Here is a 14,641-nt window from a genome sequence, read left to right on the forward strand (position 1 = left end):
TCACATTAAATCTGCACTCGACATCGCCAATTCGCTAGAACCCCAAACCTCTCATTTGTTATTCGGAGATTACAAACAGCCTGGTCTTGTCTGAAAAAGCACTTCCTTCGGCTATGCCAATGCCGACCCTTCTGACTCATCCCTTTCGAGATCTAGCATTGCTTTACTAGACGGTATGTCTCTACTGAACATGCTGCAAATGTGGACGATTACGCACGGACGAAATCGCACGTTGGATTTTCTGTTTATAAATGAAGACGAGTGCTACATGAACTGTCATGTGTACCAAGCTGATGAACCACTCGTTGATATAGATTCACACGTAGGTTAGATAGAAAATCAATAAATAAATAAATAAATACGAATCGTGTGTGCCAATAAGCTTATTACCTTACATACCTACAATCCTCCAAAAATACAAGCATAAAAATAAATTATTCGTTTCAAACACAAACGAAATCAATATCTACGGCTCTGACAGGAACAAATATTCACTCAACAACAATCACGCCCAGTATTTCCACGCCAACAACCAGCACAACCAACAAAGAAGCAAACGTAGAAGAGGACGGATGCGTTTGTCCGTGCGCTCGCATTCCTGTTTAACGTTCTATTGCTTTCTTCGAACATACTTTGAATTGGCTTCACAATATTTCGTAGTGTATTAATTCATTCGATTCAAGTAATAAAACTCGCTTTTTTAACTTGTACACAAAGTAGACAATTCCCTTAAGAACGTTTGTTTTAACAAATGTCAACTATCAAATAAAGTTTTCATTTTTTACACCTCCATCATTCAATAATTTAATAAGACGAATGATTAGAAAGAAACTACTATTGATATTTTTATTTCTCTTCTATGAATACCGGACGTGTTCGCCCATCTACCGAGTAAAAACGCAGGCCCGCAAATACGACCCGGGCCCCAGGGCAATTGTCCTGGCTGACCCCCCCCCCCTCTCATCGGGCCTGCAAACAGCACACGCGTCGCACTCTGCAATATTGAACTCCGCTGCTGAAAATCTGTGGCATCTAGTGCTTATTGAAGTGTCCGAAAGCTATAGTCGTGATGTTACTTGTTTGACACAATCTTTCGTGTTTGATTAAGCCACTTCTTAGGTACTCGTCTTTCAATTTCATTACTTTCGTTTCTCTTAGTCTCAAATTTGCCGAAAATAGCCAACAAAATCGATACAGAAGTATTTGTTTTTCATCCCTATTACAGCACTTTAAAAAATTTTACCTTCACAGACTGAAGGTCCCATAAAAACGTTTTCATATGAAGGATTGAGTTTGAAAGATTATCTGATATACTCCTGACTTACTTCCTATTAATCCCAAATTCACTCTTGATTTACTATGCCTGTACTCTGTACCTACGATTATTTATGTAAAACATAACTTCGATTCAAGATCGAAAGCATTAACCTGAATTTCTCACGCTCGTCGATATATCTACTCAGCCCATATAAAATCGACAAACCGATCATGTTTACTCCAACGCTGGCAATACTTATTTAAACAATTGCGTAGTAAGCTTTGATCTTCGGGTGCAGCGCAAAGTGACTGAACCCATCAACCATCATCATCAGTTACTTCATCAGGCTGCGCCCCTTAAGAAAAGACCGCTGCAGGGCAATTACTCCGCCGGTTGCAGTTTATCAAGCAGAAATGAACGCTCGCATAAATGAAGATTTGCTTACACAGCATCAATAATAATGTTTTGGTAAACACCAGAACCTACCGCCAGAGGCACGTTTACTCGGATGTTTACGATTTTCATTCACAAAGTGAGCAACGAAGCATTTGATCTCTGTGTTGTGACGCGAAACTGCTATGACCAGGACCAACGTTTGATTTTGCGTGTGTGGTAATTTTTAGTTACAATAATGAGATAGAGGACTTCTGGTGTTGTTTACCAAACTTTTATGCCAGTTGTGTGATATGTCTACATTGACAGTATTAGAGAGGATACTCCTTAACTCCTATGTAACCAAAAACTAATATAAAACCTGTATAAGCTTTTCATTGTTCGTAGTATCGCGAACTGTGTGCCAATCTTCTAATCGTGGTGTGGGCCTAGCTTTATACATTTTAAATTACTTGAAAAAAATCTAATCAAAATAATTCTTTTAGCATTGAGTTAATGTTGAACTAAACAAGATTAGTTTAAACATAACATTATGTGTTTATACGGTAAGATTCGTTGAATCTTCGAAGATCGTGAAAGATGATCCACATATTGCATATAATTCAGGCGTATAGATTATGAGTTCAATCGCTGAATAGATTGTATACAATGTTGTACACGAGTCCCTAAAGAAAAGATCACTGAAGCTAACCTAATTTCGTAAGTCGAGATCGGGACCAACACTCCTGCGCAATGTTGATTCAGCCCGGGGACAACTTGACAGATAGTGCTTGTTTCATATATGTACCACTAATTTGATGGTGGCGCTAGTATGCCTTCTCCGTACGAGTACCACGCACAACGAAACGAAATAGTTTCAAGAGAAAAGCGTGTTTCGTTACGCGTGTTATGAACGCCGTCAATGCAGCAAGAACAACATTTAGAAAAAGCGTATTCCAAAATGTGGATGAAGAAAACAATTATTAGAGAATAAATTTATCCCTAACTGGAAACTGTCAGCAAGGTACATAAATCTTATTAATAATTTTAATTGGAAGTCGTTGTTTTTTTTTGTTTTATTGTTGTGTGAAGTGTGTAATCGGTAAATCATTTGTGCTTTTTGCCCGAGAAATATGAATGAAAATCATTTTGGCCAATGAAAGTAAATCACCAAGCCTAACAATTCGAGAACATTTGACATCTTGTTTCAAATTAATTAAGAACGTTAAGAATTCTAGAATTTTGTTTGGGAATATAAACGAAATATGTCGGATTTTCTACATAGTCAGCAAAATTGGTTTTGGATAGAATTTGTGCGCTTTTACCAGAATTCTGGCAGCAAACCGGTAGTGCCCGGTTTTAGAATGCTGCCAGGAATAGGGGCCATGCATAAATAACTCAGCATTTTGGGGGGTAGGGAGGGTGTACCAAATTTGTGACGAAGTGTGACGAGGGGGAGGGTAGGGTCAGAAGTTGTGCGACGTAGCATTAAGTTTAAAACCCATTGTTTAGAGAAAACAATTTAATGATCCTCCATTATTCCATTATTATAAATTTAAATTCAAACAAGTTACTTTTGATGCGGTTTTTCACGAGGTAAATTTTACGATTCGCGGAATTACAAGTTCACAAAAATACGAAAAGATTTTGAATGCGGATTTAACGTGCTACATTAGTTAGTTAATGTTGCTAACTATTAAACTTAGTTTAGGAGCTAAATTAAATTTTCACTTCGTATTCAACCAAACAAAATTTAGTAATTTAGATGAACGTATGCTTCTTAGAATCATTGGCAGCTGCAGGATTGTGAACTGAGGGAACTTCTCTTTATGCTCCCCTTATAAAATTCCAATCAAAACAATCAACACTATATTTGTGATGAAATGGGCTTATTTTGCACGCAATTTGCTGTTATAATGAAAATGTTGATAAAAGTCGTCAAACATTTTGAAAGGACATGTATTTAAAATAATTGAAAAACATGTAATTTTTTTTCATCACCCGGGCGCTTTGCATGGTACGAGGGGGAGGGGGGTAGGTAAATGCTACGTTATTTACGAGCGGGAGGTTAGAATTTAGTGACCAAATGCTACGAGGGGGAAGGAGGGGTCAAAAATCGCCGAAAAAAACTACGTCATTTGTGTACGGCCCCATATACAATTATGTTCGACTCTTGCCAGAGTTTTATTCGACTTTTGCAATAATTCTGTCCAAAAGATTTTGCGATGGTTTTGGTACGGATTCCTTCATAATTCATTTCGCATATTACTCAGCACCAGCCCGACAGAAAACTAATTGAACGGCGTCTATCGGAGGATTTCATGTTGGTTCGATCTCGAAGATTTTCGGAAATTTCAATATAAGTGGAAGTGGCTCGATTTTGAAAGCCATCTTCTTGTATTTCTGAAAATCAATTTATTTTTCTTGGATTTTTTAGATCCAAAATGGAATCTATGTTTCTGTTATGGTATGGACAGTTTTTAATTTGAACAGCGAAATAAATTTGGTGATAGAAATGCTTAAATTGTTCATTTTTTACAGCTATAGAAAATAATAGATGGGATGCGCCTTTTTTAAATTTTGTTCCATTCGAGCCGCCATGACATCACCAATTCACCACAAAATTTGCTTATGAGTTCAATATATGGGAGCTGTCAAGTTGTCCCCGGGCTGTGTTGATTGCACTGGACATATGTTTTTCCGTAGTGCTATGTGCCATTTATTGGCGTATTTTATAATTTGTATAACCAAATCAGTATGAAGTAGGTGGTAATTTTAATATCCTTCTATTCTAATCCAAACTTTTTTGGGAGTGATTTAAATTTTACGTTGTTTTGTTAGTTTTTTGAATAGTGTAGGTTTTCAACTTAAATAGTTTAGGGTTTTGCGTTTCACTCGCAATTATTAGTGCTTTCGCACATAAAACAATTCGACACAGTCGAGCTTTTCCGTTGAATACGGCACTTTAAGGTGATTCGTAAAAAAAATTTATCGATCCAAACAAATCGATTGTTGAAGCCTCAAACATGTCGAGTTGAGGTGGAAACTATCATGATTGTAAAATCAACAAACATTCCTAGTTGAAGTCAACAAAAATAACGTAACGCATAAGTTTGATTAATTTTACCGAAGACTACATATTAAAAAGACTGATATCTCTTTCCTTCCCCCATACAGATGAGTAGTGACAGAAATTACAGTGCCTCTATTGGAGAAAGGTGTATATGTGTGTGCGCATCACTATGGGAAGTACCACCTTCACCCGCAAAGGGCGTTGCTGTTACTGTCTCCAGATTCTGGAGAGAGTTGCCAGTCTTCTTGATATGCAGTCTTCGGTTTTACACAATATTTTCTTGAAAGGACAATTCAGTTTTCTGCGTATGATATCTAGTCAATCAATTGCCTTGCACGCAGTTGGCTCGGGTTTGGTTGCCAACTGCCGCACATAGTTAGACATTTTTCTATCCCACAAAGGCGAATGACGCTAAGGTTAAATCGATTACAAACTAAACAAAGAAATATCTGACTGGATCCTGTAAAAATAACTGAAAGGATCAATTTTAGCTTGGAATGTTGGAATTGCTGAATCAAATTATCATTTCACACTGCATATTTTCCACAACAATCGCTGTGATTACATATTAAACTGAATATTCATCCACTGCCAGTAAACGAATATCGAAAGCAAAAATGACGTATCCGCCGACGCCGCTCTCTATCATTTCGAATTAAATCAGGCCGAGCGTAAAAACGTTTTGATGTTTATTTTTGGTTCGTTCTCTTCTTCGAATTTCCTACAGGGCAACAATGCTACATTTTTTTTCTGATTGACAACCTAATTATCATTTTCAAGTTTCAGCCAGTAGAACTTGCCGCTGATCGGTGCTACGATCGACCAATCTGTATACAAAAATTGCGTGCAATATGCGTACGTGAAATTGAGTGCGACGGTGATTTAGGTCGTATTATTATTATTCGAATATTTACACAGGTTTTCCAACAAAAAATATGCTAGCATATATGTGTGTTCTCTGCGGCCTCAGTACCAATTATGATGCTAGTATGTCGCGGCGGTTTCATCGTTAATTTATTTAGTTAATTTCAGAACTATCCACGAGAGCCACACTAACAGGATTTAAGTGAATTATGCTGCAGCCAGACGTGCATCTTTCTAACAGCCTTTCAGTAAAGGCGGGTAGTGAATTTCGATATGGCTTAAGTTTGAAACATATCACTTTCGAGGTGGCTTCGCTGTGGCTACACCAGCGCAACATACAGCACGTCGCATCTTATAGAAAAAAAAATTAGTTCGACCAATGCGACAAAACAGCTCACTCGCAGATGCGAAAACAACTTACACTACTACAAGCGCACACCGTAACTGGGAACGTTCGACAGCTGATCTGTCATCGCAGTTTAAGTCAAAATTTGACCACCAAACTAGAAGGAAGGCTCCTGCAAATATAAACTTTGTGATAAGGCACTGCAGTAAATCGTGTGACTCAGAATCGTTTACAGCCCGATGAAAAGTGCAGGTTGTTTTACGGTCCGTTGCAATTTGTGTGATTGATTGTGGCTGTTGCCAGTGTTTCTGACATCGATATTCCGATGATACTAGTACTGCTCGTATTCTTGTTCGATAATACGAGATCGGCTGCAAGTGTACGTTCCAGCGGTGTCCACAGGTGAGTAGTATCTCATTTCGATAACTACAACTAGTTACTAAGTACCCCAACAATTAATTAGTGAGAACAGAACTTTCTTTTTTTCTGCATTGATAACATGGAAACGCAGCTGAAACATTCAAGCATTTTGACCGTTCAACTTTTTCCACACTAGCAATTACATGGTTTGTTCTAGATTTCAAGGGATGATTCATCAAAGTTTGCATAATCAAAGGAAGGGCAACAGCCAGATGTTATTTTTTCCTAATAAAGTCATTAGTCTTGTCATTCTAATATTTAAACATCTTTATGATAGGATCAACATAATCTATTTTTATTATTTCACTTGAGAAAATAAAGTTAGGCGGTCAGTTTGAATTATCCCTAGAAAAAATAAAAATGGCGAGACTAATAGTACACTGTACACTAGAAATCTTGAGCATTTTTTCAAAAAGACATATCTGCAATGAGTGACTCTCTTTGTTTACTTTCTCTTTCGATTTCTACGGCGTCACTATAGCACTTTTCACTTATTTTACAGTACAGATCGAAAGACGGTGGTTGTGACTAGCATATTATGCAAAGAGTTGAGGGATAAATGGTAAAGCGACCGAGTTATTAACAGAATAGAAAGTAAACAAAGAGAGTCACTCATTGTAGATGTCGTTTTTGCGTAAAAGGTCTAGAAATACAAAAAAATATGACCGCTCTTCCAGAACAACCAAAGTTTACAAGCTATAAAAGTTAAAGACGCTGAAACTGTGAATGTGAACTATGAAGACTCAACATCTGCACTGTCCGAAGGCCATGCACGCTTTCTTACTTACCGTTCAGGCTAGAGCCTTGTTGTCTTGCTGTATGCAGAAGCCGTCTCCACTCCGATCGGCCCATTGCTGCTTGTCGCCAGCCTCGCTGTCTTCGAAGGGTCCGCAGGTCGTCCTCTATCTGGTCGATCCACCGTGCTCGCTGTGCGCCCCGTCTTCTTGTTCCCGTAGGGTCGCCCTCAAGAATCATCTTCACCGGGTGGTCGTTCGACATTCTTATGATGTATCCAGCCTCCTATGTTTGCGGTACACGCGATAGATGGATCTTCCACCAGTTGATGCAACTCATAGTTCATTCGCCTGCACCACGTTCCGTCTTCCATCTGTACGCCACCATAGATAGTACGCAACACCTTTCGTTCGAAAACTCCAAGGGCGAGGTCCTCCACAAGCATAGTCCAGGTCTCGTGACCATAGATGACCACCGGTCTAATCAGTGTCTTGTAGATAATCAAATTCGTGCGGCGGCGAATTTTGTTCGACCAGAGCGCCCTGCGGAGTCCAAAGCAGGCACGATTTCCCGCCAAGATCAGTCTATGAATTTCTCTGCTGGTATCATTGTCGGCGGTTACCAGTGAGCCCAAATACACGAATTCGTCGGCCATCTCGACCATTTCTTCACCGTCAATCCGAACTCTGGATGGGAGGTTCACATTTTCGTCTCTAGAACATCTTCCTCTCATGTATTTTGTCTTCGAAACGTTGATGGCAAGTCCAATCCTGCTGGCTTCATCTTTCAGTCTTTGAGCATATGTTACATTCAAAATTCAATAGAGAAACGAATAGTTTAAATATCGCACGTGGAATGTCTCTTTTGAAAATTTTCATCGTCAAACATCCATATTACCCAGTTAAGCCAAACATTGTTCTGATGTAACCAATAATTTCCTTAGTTATAGTGTAGATACAGGCTTTGAATAGAACTGAATTAAGTTTGAGTTGATGTAGTAGCAGACAAAAAATAGTTTTGTTTTCTCAAACTATCACAATTACATCGCACACATGAAATTAGCTGGATACAGAAATCGCTAGAGAGAGAGAGAGAGAGAGAGAGAGAGAGAGAGAGAGAGAGAGAGAGAGAGAGAGGGAGTGAGAGACGGGGGGGGGGGGCGTGTGGGGAATGGCAAATGAGGGTTAATGCCTTATTTTATAGGTATATTATGCGATATATTGATTCCTTACATCCTTATCATAAATAATGTAAGTAGTAATTTTTGCGCCATAACCAGCATAACCTAAATCTTGTAAAAGAGCTAAATTTTTGCTAGAGTTTTGGGCTTCAAACATACAATTGCTTTCGGTGACGTCACGAGTAAAATTATATGAGAAATCTTTTATCTTACTACTAGGTGAGTTACTTGTTGATCTCCGTATTGATATACCATCCAATATTTACCTTATGATTAAACGCAATGCCTAATCTAAGGGATAAATAAATTCTATTTCACTATGAACACGTTATTTTGTCTTTGAGGTGAACTTACATATTGATTTTTGAGAAATAGTTAATTTATTATAGAGGTAATTCACAAAATGTTCACAACATAGAATTCCCAGTACTTTGTATGAAACGGTCTTTTTTTTGATTTGTGAAAATTGGTAAGCGAGGAATAAAAATACAAAATGTTTAATATCTCCGCCGCTCGTGCACGGATTTTGACAATCTATAGCTTGATAGAAAGGTATTTTTACAAGCTATTTATATGCATTACATTGTTCGAAAGTTATTTGCTAAAAACCTGCCGTGCTTTGACAAAATCGCCCATATCTCAGAAAGTAAACAACATATCGAAAAACAAAAATAAAAGTGTTAAATGGCAACGTTAGGCCTCCCGAATATTTGGTGACCATTCCTGTAAGATAGCCGCAATGGTATTTGGACCTTAAAAAACCATTCCCTGAAGTTTCCTCTTATCATTAGCGAAACGATAAACCAACGCTACCGGCAATCATATTGACTATTCCACTTATGGTCAGCGCCAATTGTACCATTTGCCGAATAGGTCGTTAAGTAACGTTACCATTCAAAAATCCCAATTTCCTCAAACAAATTTTAGGGAATGGTGATCTTATAATCCATTTTTGCGGTACTACATTGTTTTTGGGTATAATTATGTTAACAAGGTACATTATAATGTTACAGTTACAGTTTATAAACATTCTACCATAAACATTTCTTCACCATGCTGTGCGATTAGTATAATCTTACACTACACACAATTCATTTAATGTTTTTTTACAATATGACAAATCGTGACGCAAAACAAACATGGTACCATACCACAAATCGTTTCGATCATTTGGTGTATTGTAACCACAGATAACCATTTCTCGAATAGTACAGTTATAGTTTTCGAGTGACACTATGCGATGGGCAAAATGTGATGAGTGTGTATAATAAACTACTTTATCGACACTATCAAATGCGACTGATGTAAAAAGAACTTTATAAATGTTTTTTTTGATTCACCCAAGAGCCTCTTCCCCCTCCCTCCTCGTCCGTCCGAATAACTTTATTTATCGATTTATGGTAATCTGTGATTTGATTGCATGCCGTCCTCCATGTTCGATTGTCGACATCTTATGGTGGTGGTACTGCCGCTTTTACCAATTGAGCTATTTCTGTAATCTTGTGGAACGTATTTTGGTCTTCATAATAATCTAGCCACAATCGACTTTAGGAAGAGGGTAAATCGATATGTCATATACTAATAAACTGTTGATGATTACGAATGACCATGATTGTAAGAGCTGAATAATTACGGAGCATACCGTATATGGTTGGAACTTCAATTCAATTTTTTCCTTAATTTTCCTTGAATTGGTTTGAGAGGAGGTTTGCGAGCCTTTTGGTGATGGTGAGCCGTGTGTTTGATACAACACATTCATGTATAATATATAAACCGTTGAATCTGGTTGGTTAGGCAAATCGAGAATCTGTATTATGCATCCGTTATTAGAATTAACCATCTCTCCTCGTCTTGATAGGTGTAGCAACTTTCGGCAGCTGTGTACTGACGTTGTTAAAAAGACTCATGATGTATACGAAAAATTAAAATATATTTACATTGATCCACTTAAGAAAAAGGTATAAGCTCGGGTATTAGAGGAGGATTGAAATTCTTGAGTTGCTAGGACTGCAATACATGGTATTAGCCCTTCTTTAGAAGTCCATCCTTAATTCGTGAAGCTCCTTCCTACTAACAGAACTTCTTAAACGGCAGTGTTACGATGTGATATATTTTGCCATATACGAAATTTGATTATGATTAGTTTTACCATTTTGCTGAATGTGCTTCTAAACAAATTGTTGCTATAGATGAAATGTGAATTAATCTAATCGACCTTCGCTGAGTAAAACGTTATTGACAGCCTTGTGGATTCATTTCACCTTTTACAGAAATGTATGAAGCTTTAGATTTTGTTCAAAAACGAAACCTGTTAACCGAAAATTAAATTTGGAATTTCTTTTATCCAACCTAAATAATCTGATTTCCACTTGGTAAGAAATAATAATAAAGTATTAAAGCACTTTATCCGTGGATAAATTATTATTTTTCCCCAATAAATATGTGCAATAAACAAAGATTCGTTATTTCATTTTAACAACACATTCAATTCAATATAAAGGATTATTGAAAACTGTAACCAAACGATTCGACTTGAGGTGAACATTATGGTAATCTTGTAAGGAAATTGTAACGATACACGTTTTTCTTCAAAACAAACCTTACAGAACCATATGAAAACGACTACCATCATTGTGACTTCAATTCAAATCGTTTCGATATATATTTTTAATATTCCTGCGGAAGCACCTCAAACCATTCCCTATATTGTAACAATAACTTGTATCTTCATTCTATTATTTTACAGGAAAACGCATTTATCGTAATATCATAAGTAGATCTTTACGTATGTGGTTACCATAGCACTTATGATTTTTGTATAGTATGGAGGATTCCAGATAAAGTTTTTACTTATGCGGGCTTTCATTTGAAACTAGTTTCATTAAGGTCGGTTCAGCCATTGCTGAGATAATTACATGACATTTTGTACATACATACATACACACACATACAGACATTGTCTCATTTTGTCGAGCTGAGTCGATTGGTAGGCCTTTTGAAAACTTTTCCCTCCGGGTCTTGGAAAAAGTTTTCAAAGTTTGAGCGAATCCTATACATTTCTTTTGTAAGAAATGTAAAAAGGATAATGCTAAAGGTAATGGAAAATAATAATAAAGAAAATGGGAGAATATTGAAACAAATCCATAGAAAAGAAAAGCATAAATTTCTAAACTGATAAATAGAAAACAGAAAAATACACAATACGTAAAAAACTAAAACGAAAAAAAAGAAAAAATGTTTTTAGGAATATAAGTGAGGCCTAAAAATGAAATATATGGAAAAAAGTGGATTGAGAATGTACTGAAATAGGTTACAAAAAAGGAGACCAAAATAAAATACAATAGAAAATATGGAAAATAAAACTTAAGTGAAATGAATTTAATAAATTTAATGAAATCAAATGAACAAACGGATGAAAAAGAAACAAATGAAACGGTAGTTAAATGCAAAAATTTAAAAAACATGAATAGATGAAACGAATCTATAAATAAGCAGCAAAAATAGTAAAAAGCAAAATATGGAGCAAGATGTAGAATAAGAATAAATGCAGAAAATAGAAAAAATAAAAACCTGGCTGAAATGTAAAGAGAGACAATTAAAAATGCAGAAAATTGTAACCTGAAACAACAGAACAAGACAAACAAATTTGAATCAATAGAAACTCCATATTATATGAAGAATATAGAATTTCTCTGACGAAATGCCAAAAAATGGAAAAATCCATTTATATTGAAAAGTTAGTTAAACACGAAAGAAAACTTTTGTATTTTATATTTCCGTAGAATGGCTTCGCGTTGGTGCGACATAGTACCCGACGACAGTTCCTTGAAATCTATAAAGAATGATATAGCTGATTTGAAAGATGTCGTCAAAGCTCTCTCGGTTAAAGTTGACTCGAAACCGCTATCCCCAACCGTAAGCACGCCTTGGAAAGGGATTGCTGCATATAATCCAGTTTCAAACACGCCCAAGCGCAAACGTGAAGATGATCCGCTCAAAACAAAAATCCGTAATATTCGTGGATCGAAAGCTGCGTTTGAAACGATAAAAACAATTTCACCACCTGAGGAGTTGTTATGGGTTTACTTGTCAGCATTCGATCCCAGCACGACGGATGATGAAATTTCTAAGCTTGTAAAAGACTGTCTGGGGGTGGATCTGCAACCGAGAATAGTGCGTCTAGTTCCTAAGGACAAGGATCTCTCGTCTCTGAGCGTCATAACCTTTAAAGTTGGCGTTAGCAAATCATACAGGGATAAGGCTCTGTCCAAAGACTCATGGTCGGAGAACATCTACTTCCGTGAATTTGTGACCAATTCAAAAATTCAACGACCTATCATCAGGATTGCTGCGGAGAAGAATCCATCTGGTGGTGGACAGTAGCGCCAAGTTATTCTGGATAAACTCGTCGGTCCAACTTCTTGTACCCCGGCAAGCGATCTCGATCTACCTGACGAATCGGCGACTTCTTCTGTGTCAGGTAAAGCCAAGAAGGGTATATGTCCTTCCGAAGCACTTCCAGATACTGCACACCCTCAATGTAAATTTCACTTACAGTCTGATGATGAACACAACTTAATGGACTCTACCGCTGCAGCGAATCTTCAATGTCAAAATGAAAATTTCGATCGCATCGCATCTGTCCGCTCAGTACACCTCCCATTGCAGTCAGCCGCTGGACACAACAGTCATAACTCGGCCATTCCCTCCGCACCGCTGCTTGCTCCCCTTATGGACAACAGTACATCCTGCTCTCCCCGCGTCACTCGCGGTTATGCTGATCATCGAACTCGCAGTCCTGAAAATTGGTATGCAGCACGACACCTCTCACATGACGCTGATGGTTTGCGGATCTACTATCAGAACGCGAAAGGGCTTAAGACGAAAATTGATGACGTGTATTTAGCTGCTGTGGACGGTGACTACGATGTTTGCGTCTTCACCGAAACATGGCTTGATGCGAGGATAACATCGGTGCAGCTTTTCGGCGATGCTTACACCGTGTACCGTGCGGACCGAAATAGTGGCAACAGTATTCGCAGTCGTGGAGGAGGAGTTTTGATTACTGTTTCCACCGCATTTGCCTCATGTGAGATTGATGTAGGTAGTTTAACCAGTGTTGAGGCTGTTTGGGTTAGAATTACAACTCCATCGAGGAACTTTTATATTGGTGCTGTCTATATTCCTCCTGAAAAGCGACTCGACTGCAATGTCATGCAACTTCACATTGATGCTGTGAATAACGCTTCTTCACAAGCTGGCGCGGATGGCGTGATGATTGTCCTTGGTGATTTCAATCAGCCAGGGCTCATTTGGGTGCCGTCACGACACGGATACGCTTACCCAGACCCGATTGCTTCGACAACCAACATCGCCAGTCGTTTGCTACTGGACGGATTTGCTTTCAACGGACTAAGTCAAGTAAGCATGATTCCTAACCACCAGTCACGCTTTCTGGATCTCGTCTTTGTTAGTGAGACTATTATACCTGTATGTTCCGTCAATGAAGCATCCAGCGTGATTGTTCCACTTGACAACATTCATTCCGCGCTTGAAATCTCAATTGGCACTATTCGCTCAGTTCAGTACGTAGAAACTGTTTCTGTCGACCGTCTCAACTTTCGCAAAACTGATTTTGTGAAGCTGCGCAGTTCTCTGTCGCAAATTGATTAGAGTGTACTGCATGCCCAAAGGAGTGTTAATGCTGCAGTTGCCCTCTACAAGCGACTACTACTGAACTGTGTTGAGACCTCAGTGCCTAAATGTCAGCCTCCTAGCAAGCCGCCCTGGTCAAACAGCACTCTTCGAAAGCTCAAACGTAGGGGAAAGAGGGTAACAGTGGAACTATGAAAACGTATTGTTTTCATAGTTCCACTGTTACCCTCTTTCCCCTACTCGAGCAAAAACTCTACGTGCGCACACAAATCGACGGTGTCCTCTTTCTAAGCGCATGTTCACTTTTGCCAGTAATGAGTATCGTTGTTACAACAAGCTTCTGTATAAACGCTATGTAAACCGCATGCAGAATAATCTACGCCGAAACCCGAAGGGTTTTTGGTCATTTGTCAACACGAAGCGAAAAGAAACTGGACTTCCATTAAGGATGCTTCACGACGGCGAAGAAGCTACGACAACTGTGGCGAAATGTACGCTGTTTGCCAGATTCTTCTCGAGTGTTTTTTCAGCTGACTCGCCACCCGGAATCGAACTCGAAAATGCTTCTCGTGACGTTCCTGCTTGTGCTGTTGATATGGATGTGTTTACTGTCTCCGAACAAATGGTTATATCTGCAATCCGGAAAACCAAGTCATCTTATGCACCCAGCCTCAGTGCTATACCTTCAATTGTATTGAAAAAATGTTCGGACTTACTTGTAACACCACTTGCATATAT

General features: G+C 38.3%; 1 protein-coding gene across 2 annotated transcripts in view; it reads left to right on the top strand.

The window, feature by feature from the left end:
* The first annotated feature begins 5,663 nt into the window (after positions 1-5,663).
* LOC131684439 (transcriptional repressor NF-X1 homolog) overlaps positions 5,664-14,641 on the top strand; it is a 48,126-nt gene continuing 39,148 nt past the window's right edge. Inside the window, exon 1 of one of the 2 annotated variants that reach the window (XR_009304653.1) lies at positions 5,664-6,315. The gene's annotated coding sequence lies outside the window, so the exon portion shown is untranslated. The remainder of the gene's footprint in view (positions 6,316-14,641) is intronic. The other variant, XM_058967306.1, reaches the window with a different exon arrangement.

The sequence above is a fragment of the Topomyia yanbarensis genome, chromosome 2 (genome assembly GCF_030247195.1).
Source record: "Topomyia yanbarensis strain Yona2022 chromosome 2, ASM3024719v1, whole genome shotgun sequence".
In the NCBI taxonomy this organism is placed as follows: domain Eukaryota; kingdom Metazoa; phylum Arthropoda; class Insecta; order Diptera; family Culicidae; genus Topomyia; species Topomyia yanbarensis.